Raw genomic sequence first — 16,262 nt, forward strand, 5'->3', positions numbered from 1 at the left:
TATTTATACATATGGGTAGGGGGTGCCATAGTGTTTCCCTTAGACAGTACAGTATGGGGGTACAGCTTATTGTGTGCCCAGAACATTCCTTCTCTGTATATTTGTATTTATACATATGGGTAGGAGGTGCCATAGTGTTTCCCTTAGACAGTACAGTATGGGGGTACAGCTTATTGTGTGCCCAGAACATCCCTTCTCTGTATATTTGTATTTATACATATGGGTAGGAAGTTCCATATGTCACCTCCCTCCTATATGTATAAATACAAATATACAGAGAAGGAATGTTCTGGGCACACAATAAGCTGTACCCCCATACTGTACTGTCTAAGGGAAACACTATGGCACCCCCTACCCATATGTATAAATACAAATATACAGAGAGGGAATGTTCTGGGCACACAATAAGCTGTACCCCCATACTGTACTGTCTAAGGGAAACACTATGGCACCCCCTACCCATATGTATAAATACAAATATATAGAGAGGGAATGTTCTGGGCACACAATAAGATGTACCCCCATACTTTACTGTCTAAGGGAAACACTATGGCACCCCCTACCCATATGTATAAATACAAATATACAGAGAAGGAATGATCTGGGCACACAATAAGCTGTACCCCCATACTGTACTGTCTAAGGGAAACACTATGGCACCCCCTACCCATATGTATAAATACAAATATACAGAGAAGGAATGTTCTGGGCACACAATAAGCTGTACCCCCATACTGTACTGTCTAAGGGAAACACTATGGCACCCCCTACCCATATGTATAAATACAAATATACAGAGAAGGAATGATCTGGGCACACAATAAGCTGTACCCCCATACTGTACTGTCTAAGGGAAACACTATGGCACCCCCTACCCATATGTATAAATACAAATATACAGAGAAGGAATGATCTGGGCACACAATACGCTGTACCCCCATACTGTACTGTCTAAGGGAAACACTATGGCACCCCCTACCCATATGTATAAATACAAATATACAGAGAGGGAATGTTCTGGGCACACAATAAGCTGTACCCCCATACTGTACTGTCTAAGGGAAACACTATGGCACCCCCTACCCATATGTATAAATACAAATATACAGAGAAGGAATGTTCTGGGCACACAATAAGCTGTACCCCCATACTGTACTGTCTAAGGGAAACACTATGGCACCTCCTACCCATATGTATAAATACAAATATACAGAGAAGGAATGATCTAGGCATGGTTTAAGCTTATACTTTTCTGTACAATACAGTCTATATATAAATATAAGATATATTTTCCCTTTCAATTCCATGAAACATTAACCCTTTCGGCGTTTTTGTTGCTTTCTTGCTGCTTTGTTTACAAGTTATTCCTCATTTTTATAAAGACTGTGTCGGTAAATGCACGGAAAGGCACATTCACTTTATTTTTAATGAAATATGTGTTTTTATTTTATTTTATAAACAGTATTGAAAAATGAAAAAACCCGTAAGTGTTGAAAAAAAAAGGCGATTTCTCTCTGCGACGTGTTACTGTGTGAGGTGCAGTTGGATGTTTATTGCACTAAATCCCCCCAAACCTCCCCTTCCCCGGCGTCTGATAGTGCTTCTTGTTCCAGATCTTAAAGTGTGGCATGTTCTGGGTTGTAATATCGATATTCGGACGTTGGTATGGAGTCCTGAAATCAATTTTGTTAAAAAAAAAAAAAAGATAAAATAATCCTTGGCACGAAAATGGACGGTTTGTGAAATTTGGTGTTCCGTGTGTGTAGCTACCAATCAGCTTGTGTCCCATACACCCCCCCCCCCCCCCCCCCCCCGTGTGTAACCAACTGTGTCGCTCCGCTTGTTTCTACTCTATTTATTCAATAAATGTGGATTTCTTACTGACAAGCAGCTTCTGATTGGTTCTTCTCATACTGTACTGTCTGAGGGAAACACTATGGCACCTCCTACCCATATGTATAAATACAAATATACAGAGAAGGAATGTTCTGGGCACACAATAAGCTGTACCCTCATACTGTACTGTCTAAGGGAAACACTATGGCACCCCCTACCCATATGTATAAATACAAATATACAGAGAGGGAATGTTCTGGGCACACAATAAGCTGTACCCCCATACTGTACTGTCTAAGGGAAACACTATGGCACCCCCTACCCATATGTATAAATACACATATACAGAGAAGGAATGTTCTGGGCACACAATAAGCTGTACCCCCATACTGTACTGTCTAAGGGAAACACTATGGCACCTCCTACCCATATGTATAAATACAAATATACAGAGAAGGAATGTTCTGGGCACACAATAAGCTGTACCCCCATACTGTACTGTCTAAGGGAAACACTATGGCACCCCCTACCCATATGTATAAATACAAATATACAGAGAAGGAATGTTCTGGGCACACAATAAGCTGTACCCCCATACTGTACTGTCTAAGGGAAACACTATGGCACCCCCTACCCATAGGTATAAATACCAATATACAGAGATGGAATGTTCTGGGCACACAATAAGCTGTACCCCCATACTGTACTGTCTAAGGGAAACACTATGGCAGCTCCTACCCATATGTATAAATACAAATATACAGAGAAGGAATGTTCTGGGCACACAATAAGCTGTACCCCTATAATGTACTGTATAAGGGAAACACTATGGCACCCCCTACCCATATGTATAAATACAAATATACAGAGAGGGAATGTTCTGGGCACACAATAAGCTGTACCCCCATACTGTACTGTCTAAGGGAAACACTATGGCACCCCCTACCCATATGTATAAATACAAATATACAGAGAAGGAATGTTCTGGGCACACAATAAGCTGTACCCCCATACTGTACTGTCTAAGGGAAACACTATGGCACCCCCTACCCATATGTATAAATACAAATATACAGAGAGGGAATGTTCTGGGCGCACAATAAGCTGTACCCCCATACTGTACTGTCTAAGGGAAACACTATGGCACCTTCTACCCATATGTATAAATACAAATATACAGAGAAGGAATGTTCTGGGCACACAATAAGCTGTACCCCCATACTGTACTGTCTAAGGGAAACACTATGGCACCCCCTACCCATATGTATAAATACAAATATACAGAGAAGGAATGTTCTGGGCACACAATAAGCTGTACCCCCATACTGTACTGTCTAAGGGAAACACTATGGCACCCCCTACCCATATGTATAAATACAAATATACAGAGAAGGAATGTTCTGGGCGCACAATAAGCTGTACCCCCATACTGTACTGTCTAAGGGAAACACTATGGCACCCCCTACCCATATGTATAAATACAAATATACAGAGAAGGAATGTTCTGGGCACACAATAAGCTGTACCCCCATACTGTACTGTCTAAGGGAAACACTATGGCACCCCCTACCCATATGTATAAATACAAATATACAGAGAGGGAATGTTCTGGGCACACAATAAGCTGTACCCCCATACTGTACTGTCTAAGGGAAACACTATGGCACCCCCTACCCATATGTATAAATACAAATATACAGAGAAGGAATGTTCTGGGCACACAATCTGATTTTATGAAGGGAACGTGTAAGTACAATTAGCATTTCTCAAAAATTATAGTAATCAGTCGAATGGCAAAATCTCAGTGGCTGATGGTCAGTAGCTCACATTCCTCCCTATATTGCTGCAATATTCTTACAAACTGACTCCCAGGAACCCTTTATTCTCTGTGCTCATTTTAGGCTCGGAATTTAGGAAATGCCTATTCACGGAATATTCACGGATTTCCCTCAAGAATCTTGGACGATTCCGTGACGGTGTGTCTTTTGGGGGCAAACAGCCTTTACACACATGATCAGGGGCGGCCATCTTCCATCCCGTAGCTATTAATCGATTCCTATTTGTCCATTAGAAAATAAAGGTGTTGTTCAACTTTAAGTTAACTTTTAGTATGATGTAGAGAGTGATATTCTGAGTTTATTTGCAATTGGTCATCATTTTTTATTATTTGTAGTTTTTTAATTATTTAGATTTTTGCCTCCAGTATGGAGTTTCAGTAGCTATCTGGTTGCTAGGGTCCAAGTTACCTTAGCAACCAGGGAGTGATTTGACCGAGAATCTGGTGTTTGAATAGGACAGGAATTGAATAGATAAGGAATAAAAAGTAACAATAACAATAAAACTGGAGCCTCACAGAGCAATAGGGTTTGGCTGCCGGGGTCAGTGACCCCCATTTGAAAGCTGCAAAGAGTCAGAAGAAAGCAAGTAATTTAAAATCTATAACAAATAAATATAATATTCTGAGACAGTTTGCAATTGGTCTTCATTTTTATTCTTTTTTGGTTATTTAGCTTTTTGTTCAGCAGCTCTCCTGTTTGGAATTTTAGCAGCTATCTGGTTGCTAGGGTCTTCTTTACCTTAGCAACCAGGGAGTAGTTTGGAAGAGAGACTGGTATATGAATAGGGGAGGGGCTGAATAGAGAGATAAGGAATAAAAAGTAACAATAACAATAAAACTGGAGCCTCACAGAGCAATAGGGTTTGGCTGCCGGGGTCAGTGACCCCCATTTGAAAGCTGCAAAGAGGCAGAAGAAGAAGGGAAATAATTCAAAAACTATAAGAAATAACTAATAAAGACCAATTTAAAAGTTGCTTATAAATGGTCTGGCTTCTGCAATATGGTTTCAGGAGTCAGAACCAGCAGTGTAGAGAATATTTACTGCCAGGTGAATACTGATTTTAATAAAATTTAGAGGAAACAGGTTTAGGGTGGAGTTCCCCTTTAAATGAGTGCTATGGTCTTGTTAAAGCTTTCCACGAGTTCCCAAGAATGAGAAGAGAGTAATGTAAAGACCAATTGAAACAGCTTTATCTTGCGCCTTTTTTTCTTGGGACCAGGTGACTTGGCTTCTACTGGCATAAAAAGTGAATATATATATACAGGTATCCGACCCCTCATCCGGAAACCCATTATCCAGAAAGTTCCGAATTACGGAAAGGACATCTCCCATAGACTCCATTGTAATCAAATAATTCACATTTTTAAAAATGATTCCCTTTTCTCTGTAATAATAAAACAGTACCTGTACTTGATCCCAACTAAGATATAATTACCCCTTATTGGGGGCAGAACAGCCCTATTGGGTTTATTTCATGGTTAAATGATTCCCTTTTCTCTGTAATAATAAAACAGTACCTGTACTTGATCGCAACTAAGATATAATTACCCCTTATTGGGGCAGAACAGCCCTATTGGGTTTATTTAATGGTTAAATGATTCCCTTTTCTCTGTAATAATAAAACAGTACCTGTACTTGATCCCAACTAAGATATAATTACCCCTTATTGGGGCAGAACAGCCCTATTGGGTTTATTTAATGGTTAAATGATCCCCTTTTCTCTGTAATAATAAAACAGTACCTGTACTTGATCCCAACTAAGATATAATTACCCCTTATTGGGGCAGAACAGCCCTATTGGGTTTATTTAATGGTTAAATGATCCCCTTTTCTCTGTAATAATAAAACAGTACCTGTACTTGATCCCAACTAAGATATAATTACCCCTTATTGGGGCAGAACAGCCCTATTGGGTTTATTTAATGGTTAAATGATTCCCTTTTCTCTGTAATAATAAAACAGTACCTGTACTTGATCCCAACTAAGATATAATTACCCCTTATTGGGGCAGAACAGCCCTATTGGGTTTATTTAATGGTTAAATGATCCCCTTTTCTCTGTAATAATAAAACAGTACCTGTACTTGATCCCAACTAAGATATAATTACCCCTTATTGGGCCAGAACAGCCCTATTGGGTTTATTTAATGGTTAAATGATCCCCTTTTCTCTGTAATAATAAAACAGTACCTGTACTTGATCCCAACTAAGATATAATTACCCCTTATTGGGGCAGAACAGCCCTATTGGGTTTATTTAATGGTTAAATGATTCCCTTTTCTCTGTAATAATAAAACAGTACCTGTACTTGATCCCAACTAAGATATAATTACCCCTTATTGGGGCAGAACAGCCCTATTGGGTTTATTTAATGGTTAAATGATTCCCTTTTCTCTGTAATAATAAAACAGTACCTGTACTTGATCCCAACTAAGATATAATTACCCCTTATTGGGGGCAGAACAGCCCTATTGGGTTTATTTCATGGTTAAATGATTCCCTTTTCTCTGTAATAATAAAACAGTACCTGTACTTGATCCCAACTAAGATATAATTACCTACTATTGGGTTTAATTACTGTTAATAATTTTTTTTGTAGACTTAAGTTAGGAGATCCGAATTATGGAAAGACCCCTTATCCAGAAAACCCCAGGCCCCAAGCATTTTGGATAATGGGTCCCATACCTGTGTATATATATATATATATATATATATATATATATATATATAAATAATATACAGTTGGGTAATTTCCCTATTGGACCAAACTGTAAATTATATCCTTATAATCGGAGCTTAGTGATGTCATTTCTGTCACATGACTCACTGAAACTTGTATATTATAATAAAGTGCCCCCTGTTGTAAAATATGATGATATTAGAAGTAACCTCGGTGTTGCATGACTCAGAGATGACTTCAGGACTTATAATATCCCTATATGTTACAATAGGGGGTACTTTATTCACTATATATTAAAAGGAACTCCTCGGGGACTTATAATATCCCTATATGTTACAATAGGGGGCACTTTATTCAATATATATATTATAAGGAACCCCTCGGGGGCTTATAATATCCCTATATGTTACAATAGGGGGCACTTTATTCACTTTATATTATAAGGAACTCCTCGGGGGCTTATAATATCCCTATATGTTACAATAGGGGGCACTTTATTCACTATATATTATAAGGAACTCCTCGGGGGCTTATAATATCCCTATATGTTACAATAGGGGGCACTTTATTCACTTTATATTATAAGGAACTCCTCGGGGGCTTATAATATCCCTATATGTTACAATAGGGGGCACTTTATTCAATATATATATTATAAGGAACCCCTCGGGGGCTTATAATATCCCTATATGTTACAATTGGGGGCACTTTATTCACTTTATATTATAAGGAACTCCTCGGGGGCTTCTAATATCCCTATATGTTACAATAGGGGGCACTTTATTCACTATATATTATAAGGAACTCCTCGGGGGCTTATAATATCCCTATATGTTACAATAGGGGGCACTTTATTCACTTTATATTATAAGGAACTCCTCGGGGGCTTCTAATATCCCTATATGTTACAATAGGGGGCACTTTATTCACTATATATTATAAGGAACTCCTCGGGGGCTTATAATATCCCTATATGTTACAATAGGGGGCACTTTATTCACTTTATATTATAAGGAACTCCTCGGGGGCTTATAATATCCCTATATGTTACAATAGGGGGCACTTTATTCACTATATATTATAAGGAACCCCTCGGGGGCTTATAATATCCCTATATGTTACAATAGGGGGCACTTTATTCACTATATATTAAAAGGAACTCCTCGGGGACTTATAATATCCCTATATGTTACAATAGGGGGCACTTTATTCACTATATATTATAAGGAACTCCTCGGGGGCTTATAATATCCCTATATGTTACAATAGGGGGCACTTTATTCACTATATATTATAAGGAACCCCTCGGGGGCTTATAATATCCCTATATGTTACAATAGGGGGCACTTTATTCACTATATATTATAAGGAACTCCTCGGCTTCCAGCCCAGCACCAAAGTGCACCAGGAAGTGTCAGATTTCTTTACGTATCTGCTATCCAAACAGTTCAAGTTTCCCTTTAATCTAATATGCAGCACTGAGGAATAAAGATCAGCTTAAGGACAGCGTTCAGCTGTTGGGAAGATGCTGGGAGTTGTAGTTTAACAGCCGGTTGGTGCTACTGCAAATATCAATACAAATAAATCACAGTATAACCCATTCTTTGTTCTTCTATGGCCTTTTCCCTTATATTTGCCCCTCTGATGTGGGGGGGGGGGGGGCAAATGCTGTCTCCGCCCCTCCCTACAGCCCCAGATCAGACTCAGTCCTACAGACATTCTGCTTTTCTGATAGGTTGGATCATTCCCGCCGAGATTCCCATAGGCACAAAATGTTTAATTCCTCCCTGTGTGTGATGTATAAATGCATTAGTGACTCCTGCTGCATCTCCCCGGCATGGCACGTTCCCTCTGCCCGACCGGCCTTCACCCCCCTCTGGCTCAGTTATACAGTATCACTCATGTATTGTAAGGGATAATGTACCCCCTACTGTAAATGATAAGGATATTAGCAGTCACTGAGGGGATCTGTGCCCCCCATATAAAGGCACAAGGCTGCAGGCTGAGTTATACAGGGAACTCTGAGTATCACTCATGTATTGTAAGGGATAATGTACCCCCTACTGTAAATGATAAGGATATTAGCAGTCACTGAGGGGTTCTGTGCCCATATAAAGGCACAAGGCTGCAGGCTGAGTTATACAGGGAACTCTGAGTATCACTCATGTATTATAAGGGGTAATGTACCCCCTACTGTAAATGATAAGGATATTAGCAGTCACTGAGGGGTTCTGTGCCCCCCATATAAAGGCACAAGGCTGCAGGCTGAGTTATACAGGGAACTCTGAGTATCACTCATGTATTGTAAGGGATAATGTACCCCCTACTGTAAATGATAAGGATATTAGCAGTCACTGAGGGGTTCTGTGCCCATATAAAGGCACAAGGCTGCAGGCTGAGTTATACAGGGAACTCTGAGTATCACTCATGTATTATAAGGGATAATGTACCCCCTACTGTAAATGATAAGGATATTAGCAGTCACTGAGGGGTTCTGTGCCCCCCATATAAAGGCACAAGGCTGCAGGCTGAGTTATACAGGGAACTCTGAGTATCACTCATGTATTATAAGGGATAGTGTACCCCCTACTGTAAGTTATAAGGATATTAGAAATCCCTAAAGGTCTTCCTTCTGCATTTTCAGTGATTACCAGGGACTGCTACTTGTAATGTGATTCCCCTATAGGGATATGTGGGAGTTGCCCTGAGGTTACACATATGACCCAGGGCAGGGTAGGAGAGTGGCAGTGGATGGGTTATGATTCAGATGGAGCTCAGTAACAGATCGGTATCTATGAATGAACAATCGGTGGTTACGTAGCACATTACAAACACTGTTATCAGCAGAACATAAAGAGTTTCCATCCGGTGATATCAGCGACCACAACCTGCCTGGCAGCCTACTGGCATTGAGATTGCTCACAGTGGGAACAGGGGGTTCACCTGAAGGCAGGTCAGAATATAAAGTGGGTTTGGCCTCTCCCATTCGCTGTTCACTTTCAGTCACACAAACCCAACTATGGGAAGTAGGAGGCACCGCTGTGTAACAAGTAGGGATAGGAGCTCCATGTATATATTCTCTATATAAAGGTGAACTTCCCCTTTAAACTATGACTCCCAGTATGCCACAGCCTTGTACTCCTTACTCATGCCTTGTGTCTATGACTTTGCCCAAGTGATGGGGTGGCCCATAATACCTTGCTGTGCTGCCCAGGGGTGTCGCTATGGAGGGAGCAGGCTCTGCGGTTGCTATGGGCTCAGATATGGCAAATGTTGGGTTGGATAGCCCATTGGGTCGCTTCTAATTCACTATTTTGTAGAATGGAGCAAAATGAATAGAAATCCAATATCCAATAGAAATCCAATATCATTGGTTCCGCTCATTTAACCCCTTCCTTGCCCAGCGTGGTGGCCTCGGCATCGGTGCACAAGTGGGACACGGGCCTTTGGGCAACACTTGTCCAATTCCATGGCTGTTCTGGGGCGTCAGTCCTCAATACCCTATACCCTGTGTAACTCAGTAGTAACTCAGTAGTAACTCAGTAGGAAGGAAGGAGAGGAGTAAAGGGGAGTTGTACGGAGACGTTTGGGAATAACCAATCAGCAGGGGGATCCTTGACTGGGAATGGGGAAATATCAACAACCCAATGGGGAGGAATAGTTAATTGGGTTGAAAAAAGACCAAAATCCACAAGTTTATCTCCTCCAAAGGAACCCCCAGTGCCCATATATACTCATACCGACCTATCTATATACTCACATACATATACTCTATACAGACACACATATACCTATATACTCCTATCTATATACTCACATACATACACTCTATACAGACACACATATACCTATATACTCCTATCTATATACTCACATACATATACTCTATACAGACACACATATACCTATATACTCCTATCTATATACTCACATACATACACTCTATACAGACACACATATACCTATATACTCCTATCTATATACTCACATACATACACTCTATACAGACACACATATACCTATATACTCCTATCTATATACTCACATACATACACCTATGTATATACATATGCCTATCTATCTATCTATCTATCTATCTTTCTATCTATCTATCTATCTATCTGATTATGTGTAGGTATGTGGGTGCCAGTCTGTCTGTCCATCCGTACAGAGCGCAGGGGGAGGAGCCAATGCTGCAATTCTTTATCTCACTGGACTTCAAAGTGGCGGCTGTGGTTGCCAGAACGCGTTCCCATCCTAGTTATGAAATGGCTGACTTACAGTTGGACTGGGAGCGGAATAGCTCATGGGCTGAACTGTAAATAGATTAAGGGAAGCAATATGTGGGCCCAGTTATTAATCAGAATCAGCTCTGGCACCGACCCCGCGGCTTTACTGCCTCCCCTTGTTTTGGTCTCATTGAGATTAAGGGCTGACAGGCTCCGGGTAACCCCTTGTGTGCTGGCTGGCTCCGGGTAACCCCTTGTGTGCTGGCTGGCTCTGGGTAACCCCTTGTGTGCTGGCTGCCTCTGGGTAACCCCTTGTGTGCTGGCTGCCTCTGGGTAACCCCTTGTGTGCTGGCTGCCTCTGGGTAACCCCTTGTGTGCTGGCTGCCTCTGGGTAACCCCTTGTGTGCTGGCTGGCAAGAGTAGTAGTAGTAAGACAAGGGTAGTAGTAAGATATGGGTAGTAGTAGTAAAGGTAATGGTAGTAGTAAAACAAGGGTAGTAATTAGACAAACAGGGGCACGGGGCTGATAGGCCCATATACAGGGGCACGGGGCCGATAGGCCCATATACAGGGGCACGGGGCTGATAGGCCCATATACAGGGGCACGGGGCTGATAGGCCCATATACAGGGGCACGGGGCCGATAGGCCCATATACAGGGGCACGGGGCTGATAGGCCCATATACAGGGGCACGGGGCTGATGGGCCCATATACAGGGGCACGGGGCTGATAGGCCCATATACAGGGGCACGGGGCTGATAGGCCCATATACAGGGGCACGGGGCCGATAGGCCCATATACAGGGGCACGGGGCTGATAGGCCCATATACAGGGGCACGGGGCTGATGGGCCCATATACAGGGGCACGGGGCCCATATACAGGGGCACGGGGCCGATAGGCCCATATACAGGGGCACGGGGCCGATGGGCCCATATACAGGGGCACGGGGCTGATAGGCCCATATACAGGGGCACGGGGCCGATGGGCCCATATACAGGGGCACGGGGCCGATGGGCCCATATACAGGGGCACGGGGCCGATAGGCCCATATACAGGGGCACGGTGCCGATGGGCCCATATACAGGGGCACGGGGCCGATGGGCCCATATACAGGGGCACGGGGCCGATGGGCCCATATACTGGGGCACGGGGCCGATGGGCCCATATACAGGGGCACGGGGCTGATGGGCCCATATACAGGGGCACGGGGCTGATGGGCCCATATACAGGGGCACGGGGCCGATAGGCCCATATACAGGGGCACGGGGCTGATGGGCCCATATACAGGGGCACGGGGCTGATGGGCCCATATACAGGGGCACGGGGCCGATGGGCCCATATACAGGGGCACGGTGCCGATGGGCCCATATACAGGGGCACGGGGCCGATAGGCCCATATACAGGGGCACGGGGCTGATGGGCCCATATACAGGGGCAGGGGGCTGATAGGCCCATATACAGGGGCACGGGGCTGATGGGCCCATATACAGGGGCACGGGGCTGATAGGCTCATATACAGGGGCAGGGGGCCGATAGGCCCATATACAGGGGCACGGGGCCGATAGGCCCATATAGAGGGGCTGATAGGCCCATAATATAGATAAATGCTGATATCTCTGTTTGGAGACTTGGGGCCCAATCAGAACCTCCTGCTCCCGGAGCTGCCTCTGATCCCGGCACAAAGGACAGACACGTTCTCCTCTAAGGGGTGACATTCCCCTTCCGGAACCTTCTGTCCCACTCTGTTTGCTCTCAGGTGATAAAACCACACGGCCCGAATGTGACACCTTTGCACAATGATTGTGAGGCACCACTCAGTATCTGCCCCTTGGCTGTTTCCATGGAGATATGATATGGGGCGCTGGGGGAAAGGCAAGGGTTAAGCAGTTCTGATGATACTAAATGCAGGTATTGCTGCCTGGGAGAAGCATCATGGGAAGGGCACCCATTTATTTCTAAACACTACCCCAATATATTCAACATCCCATCAGCCCCTCCTGCAGAACCTTCCACAATGGCCGCCCCCTACTCCCATCACTTTCCCCTGTCCTCTCTTATTGCCCCAACTGCTTCTTCCCCAAACCCACATCCAGCCCTGCCCATCTGCCCATCTGCCCATCTGCCTCAAACGCCTGCTGCCCCTTTGGCTTCAACCAAACACTTTCCTTACTAGCAACCTAGATACCCCCCCCTACCAACTACCTCTACCTACTTCTCCCCTATGCCCTCTCTCATCTCCAACCTTCCCTAACTGCCACCCTCCCCTACCAACTACCTCTACCTACTTCTCCCCTATGCCCTCTCTCATCTCCAACCTTCCCTAACTGCCACCCTCCCCTACCAACTACCTCTACCTACTTCTCCCCTATGCCCTCTCTCATCTCCAACCTTCCCTAACTGCCACCCTCTCCTACCCACTATCTCTACCTACTTCTCCCCTATGCCCTCTCTCATCTCCAACCTTCCCTAACTGCCACCCTCCCCTACCCACTATCTCTACCTACTTCTCCCCTATGCCCTCTCTCATCTCCAACCTTCCCTAACTGCCACCCTCTCCTACCCACTATCTCTACCTACTTCTCCCCTATGCCCTCTCTCATCTCCAACCTTCCCTAACTGCCACCCTCTCCTACCCACTATCTCTACCTACTTCTCCCTTATGCCCTCTCTCATCTCCAACCTTCCCTAACTGCCACCCTCTCCTACCCACTATCTCTACCTACTTCTCCCCTATGCCCTCTCTCATCTCCAACCTTCCCTAACTGCCACCCTCTCCTACCCACTATCTCTACCTACTTCTCCCTTATGCCCTCTCTCATCTCCAACCTTCCCTAACTGCCACCCTCTCCTACCCACTATCTCTACCTACTTCTCCCTTATGCCCTCTCTCATCTCCAACCTTCCCTAACTGCCACCCTCTCCTACCCACTATCTCTACCTACTTCTCCCCTATGCCCTCTCTCATCTCCAACCTTCCCTAACTGCCACCCTCTCCTACCCACTATCTCTACCTACTTCTCCCTTATGCCCTCTCTCATCTCCAACCTTCCCTAACTGCCACCCTCTCCTACCCACTATCTCTACCTACTTCTCCCTTATGCCCTCTCTCATCTCCAACCTTCCCTAACTGCCACCCTCTCCTACCCACTATCTCTACCTACTTCTCCCTTATGCCCTCTCTCATCTCCAACCTTCCCTAACTGCCACCCTCTCCTACCCACTATCTCTACCTACTTCTCCCTTATGCCCTCTCTCATCTCCAACCCTCCCTAACTGCCACCCTCTCCTACCCACTATCTCTACCTACTTCTCCCCTTTGCCCTCTCTCATCTCCAACCTTCCCTAACTGCCACCCTCTCCTACCCACTATCTCTACCTACTTCTCCCTTATGCCCTCTCTCATCTCCAACCTTCCCTAACTGCCACCCTTGCCTACCCACTATCTCTACCTACTTCTCCCCTATGCCCTCTCTCATCTCCAACCTTCCCTAACTGCCACCCTCTCCTACCCACTATCTCTACCTACTTCTCCCTTATGCCCTCTCTCATCTCCAACCTTCCCTAACTGCCACCCTCTCCTACCCACTATCTCTACCTACTTCTCCCTTATGCCCTCTCTCATCTCCAACCCTCCCTAACTGCCACCCTCTCCTACCCACTATCTCTACCTACTTCTCCCCTATACCCTCTCTCATCTCCAACCTTCCCTAACTGCCACCCTCTCCTACCCACTATCTCTACCTACTTCTCCCCTATGCCCTCTCTCATCTCCAACCTTCCCTAACTGCCACCCTCTCCTACCCACTATCTCTACCTACTTCTCCCTTATGCCCTCTCTCATCTCCAACCTTCCCTAACTGCCACCCTCTCCTACCCACTATCTCTACCTACTTCTCCCTTATGCCCTCTCTCATCTCCAACCTTCCCTAACTGCCACCCTCTCCTACCCACTATCCCTACCTACTTCTCCCTTATGCCCTCTCTCATCTCCAACCTTCCCTAACTGCCACCCTCTCCTACCCACTATCTCTACCTACTTCTCCCCTATGCCCTCTCTCATCTCCAACCTTCCCTAACTGCCACCCTCCCCTACCCACTATCTCTACCTACTTCTCCCCTATGCCCTCTCCCATCTCCAACCTTCCCTAACTGCTACCCTCTCCTACCCACTATCTCTACCTACTTCTCCCTTATGCCCTCTCTCATCTCCAACCTTCCCTAACTGCCACCCTCCCCTACCCACTATCTCTACCTACTTCTCCCCTATGCCCTCTCCCATCTCCAACCTTCCCTAACTGCCACCCTCTCCTACCCACTATCTCTACCTACTTCTCCCCTATGCCCTCTCCCATCTCCAACCTTCCCTAACTGCCACCCTCCCCTACCCACTATCTCTACCTACTTCTCCCCTATACCCTCTCTCATCTCCAACCTTCCCTAACTGCCACCCTCTCCTACCCACTATCTCTACCTACTTCTCCCTTATGCCCTCTCTCATCTCCAACCTTCCTTAACTGCCACCCTCTCCTACCCACTATCTCTACCTACTTCTCCCCTATGCCCTCTCTCATCTCCAACCTTCCCTAACTGCCACCCTCTCCTACCCACTATCTCTACCTACTTCTCCCTTATGCCCTCTCTCATCTCCAACCTTCCCTAACTGCCACCCTCTCCTACCCACTATCTCTACCTACTTCTCCCTTATGCCCTCTCTCATCTCCAACCTTCCCTAACTGCCACCCTCTCCTACCCACTATCCCTACCTACTTCTCCCTTATGCCCTCTCTCATCTCCAACCTTCCCTAACTGCCACCCTCTCCTACCCACTATCTCTACCTACTTCTCCCCTATGCCCTCTCTCATCTCCAACCTTCCCTAACTGCCACCCTCCCCTACCCACTATCTCTACCTACTTCTCCCCTATGCCCTCTCCCATCTCCAACCTTCCCTAACTGCTACCCTCTCCTACCCACTATCTCTACCTACTTCTCCCTTATGCCCTCTCCCATCTCCAACCTTCCCTAACTGCTACCCTCTCCTACCCACTATCTCTACCTACTTCTCCCCTATGCCCTCTCTCATCTCCAACCTTCCCTAACTGCCACCCTCTCCTACCCACTATCTCTACCTACTTCTCCCCTATGCCCTCTCTCATCTCCAACCTTCCCTAACTGCCACCCTCCCCTACCCACTATCTCTACCTACTTCTCCCCTATGCCCTCTCCCATCTCCAACCTTCCCTAACTGCTACCCTCTCCTACCCACTATCTCTACCTACTTCTCCCTTATGCCCTCTCTCATCTCCAACCTTCCCTAACTGCCACCCTCCCCTACCCACTATCTCTACCTACTTCTCCCCTATGCCCTCTCCCATCTCCAACCTTCCCTAACTGCTACCCTCTCCTACCCACTATCTCTACCTACTTCTCCCTTATGCCCTCTCCCATCTCCAACCTTCCCTAACTGCTACCCTCTCCTACCCACTATCTCTACCTACTTCTCCCCTATGCCCTCTCTCATCTCCAACCTTCCCTAACTGCCACCCTCTCCTACCCACTATCTCTACCTACTTCTCCCTTATGCCCTCTCTCATCTCCAACCTTCCCTAACTGCCACCCTCCCCTACCCACTATCTCTACCTACTTCTCCCCTATGCCCTCTCTCATCTCCAACCTTCCC

Source organism: Xenopus tropicalis, chromosome 4, assembly GCF_000004195.4.
Source record: "Xenopus tropicalis strain Nigerian chromosome 4, UCB_Xtro_10.0, whole genome shotgun sequence".
Classification (NCBI taxonomy): Eukaryota; Metazoa; Chordata; class Amphibia; order Anura; family Pipidae; genus Xenopus; species Xenopus tropicalis.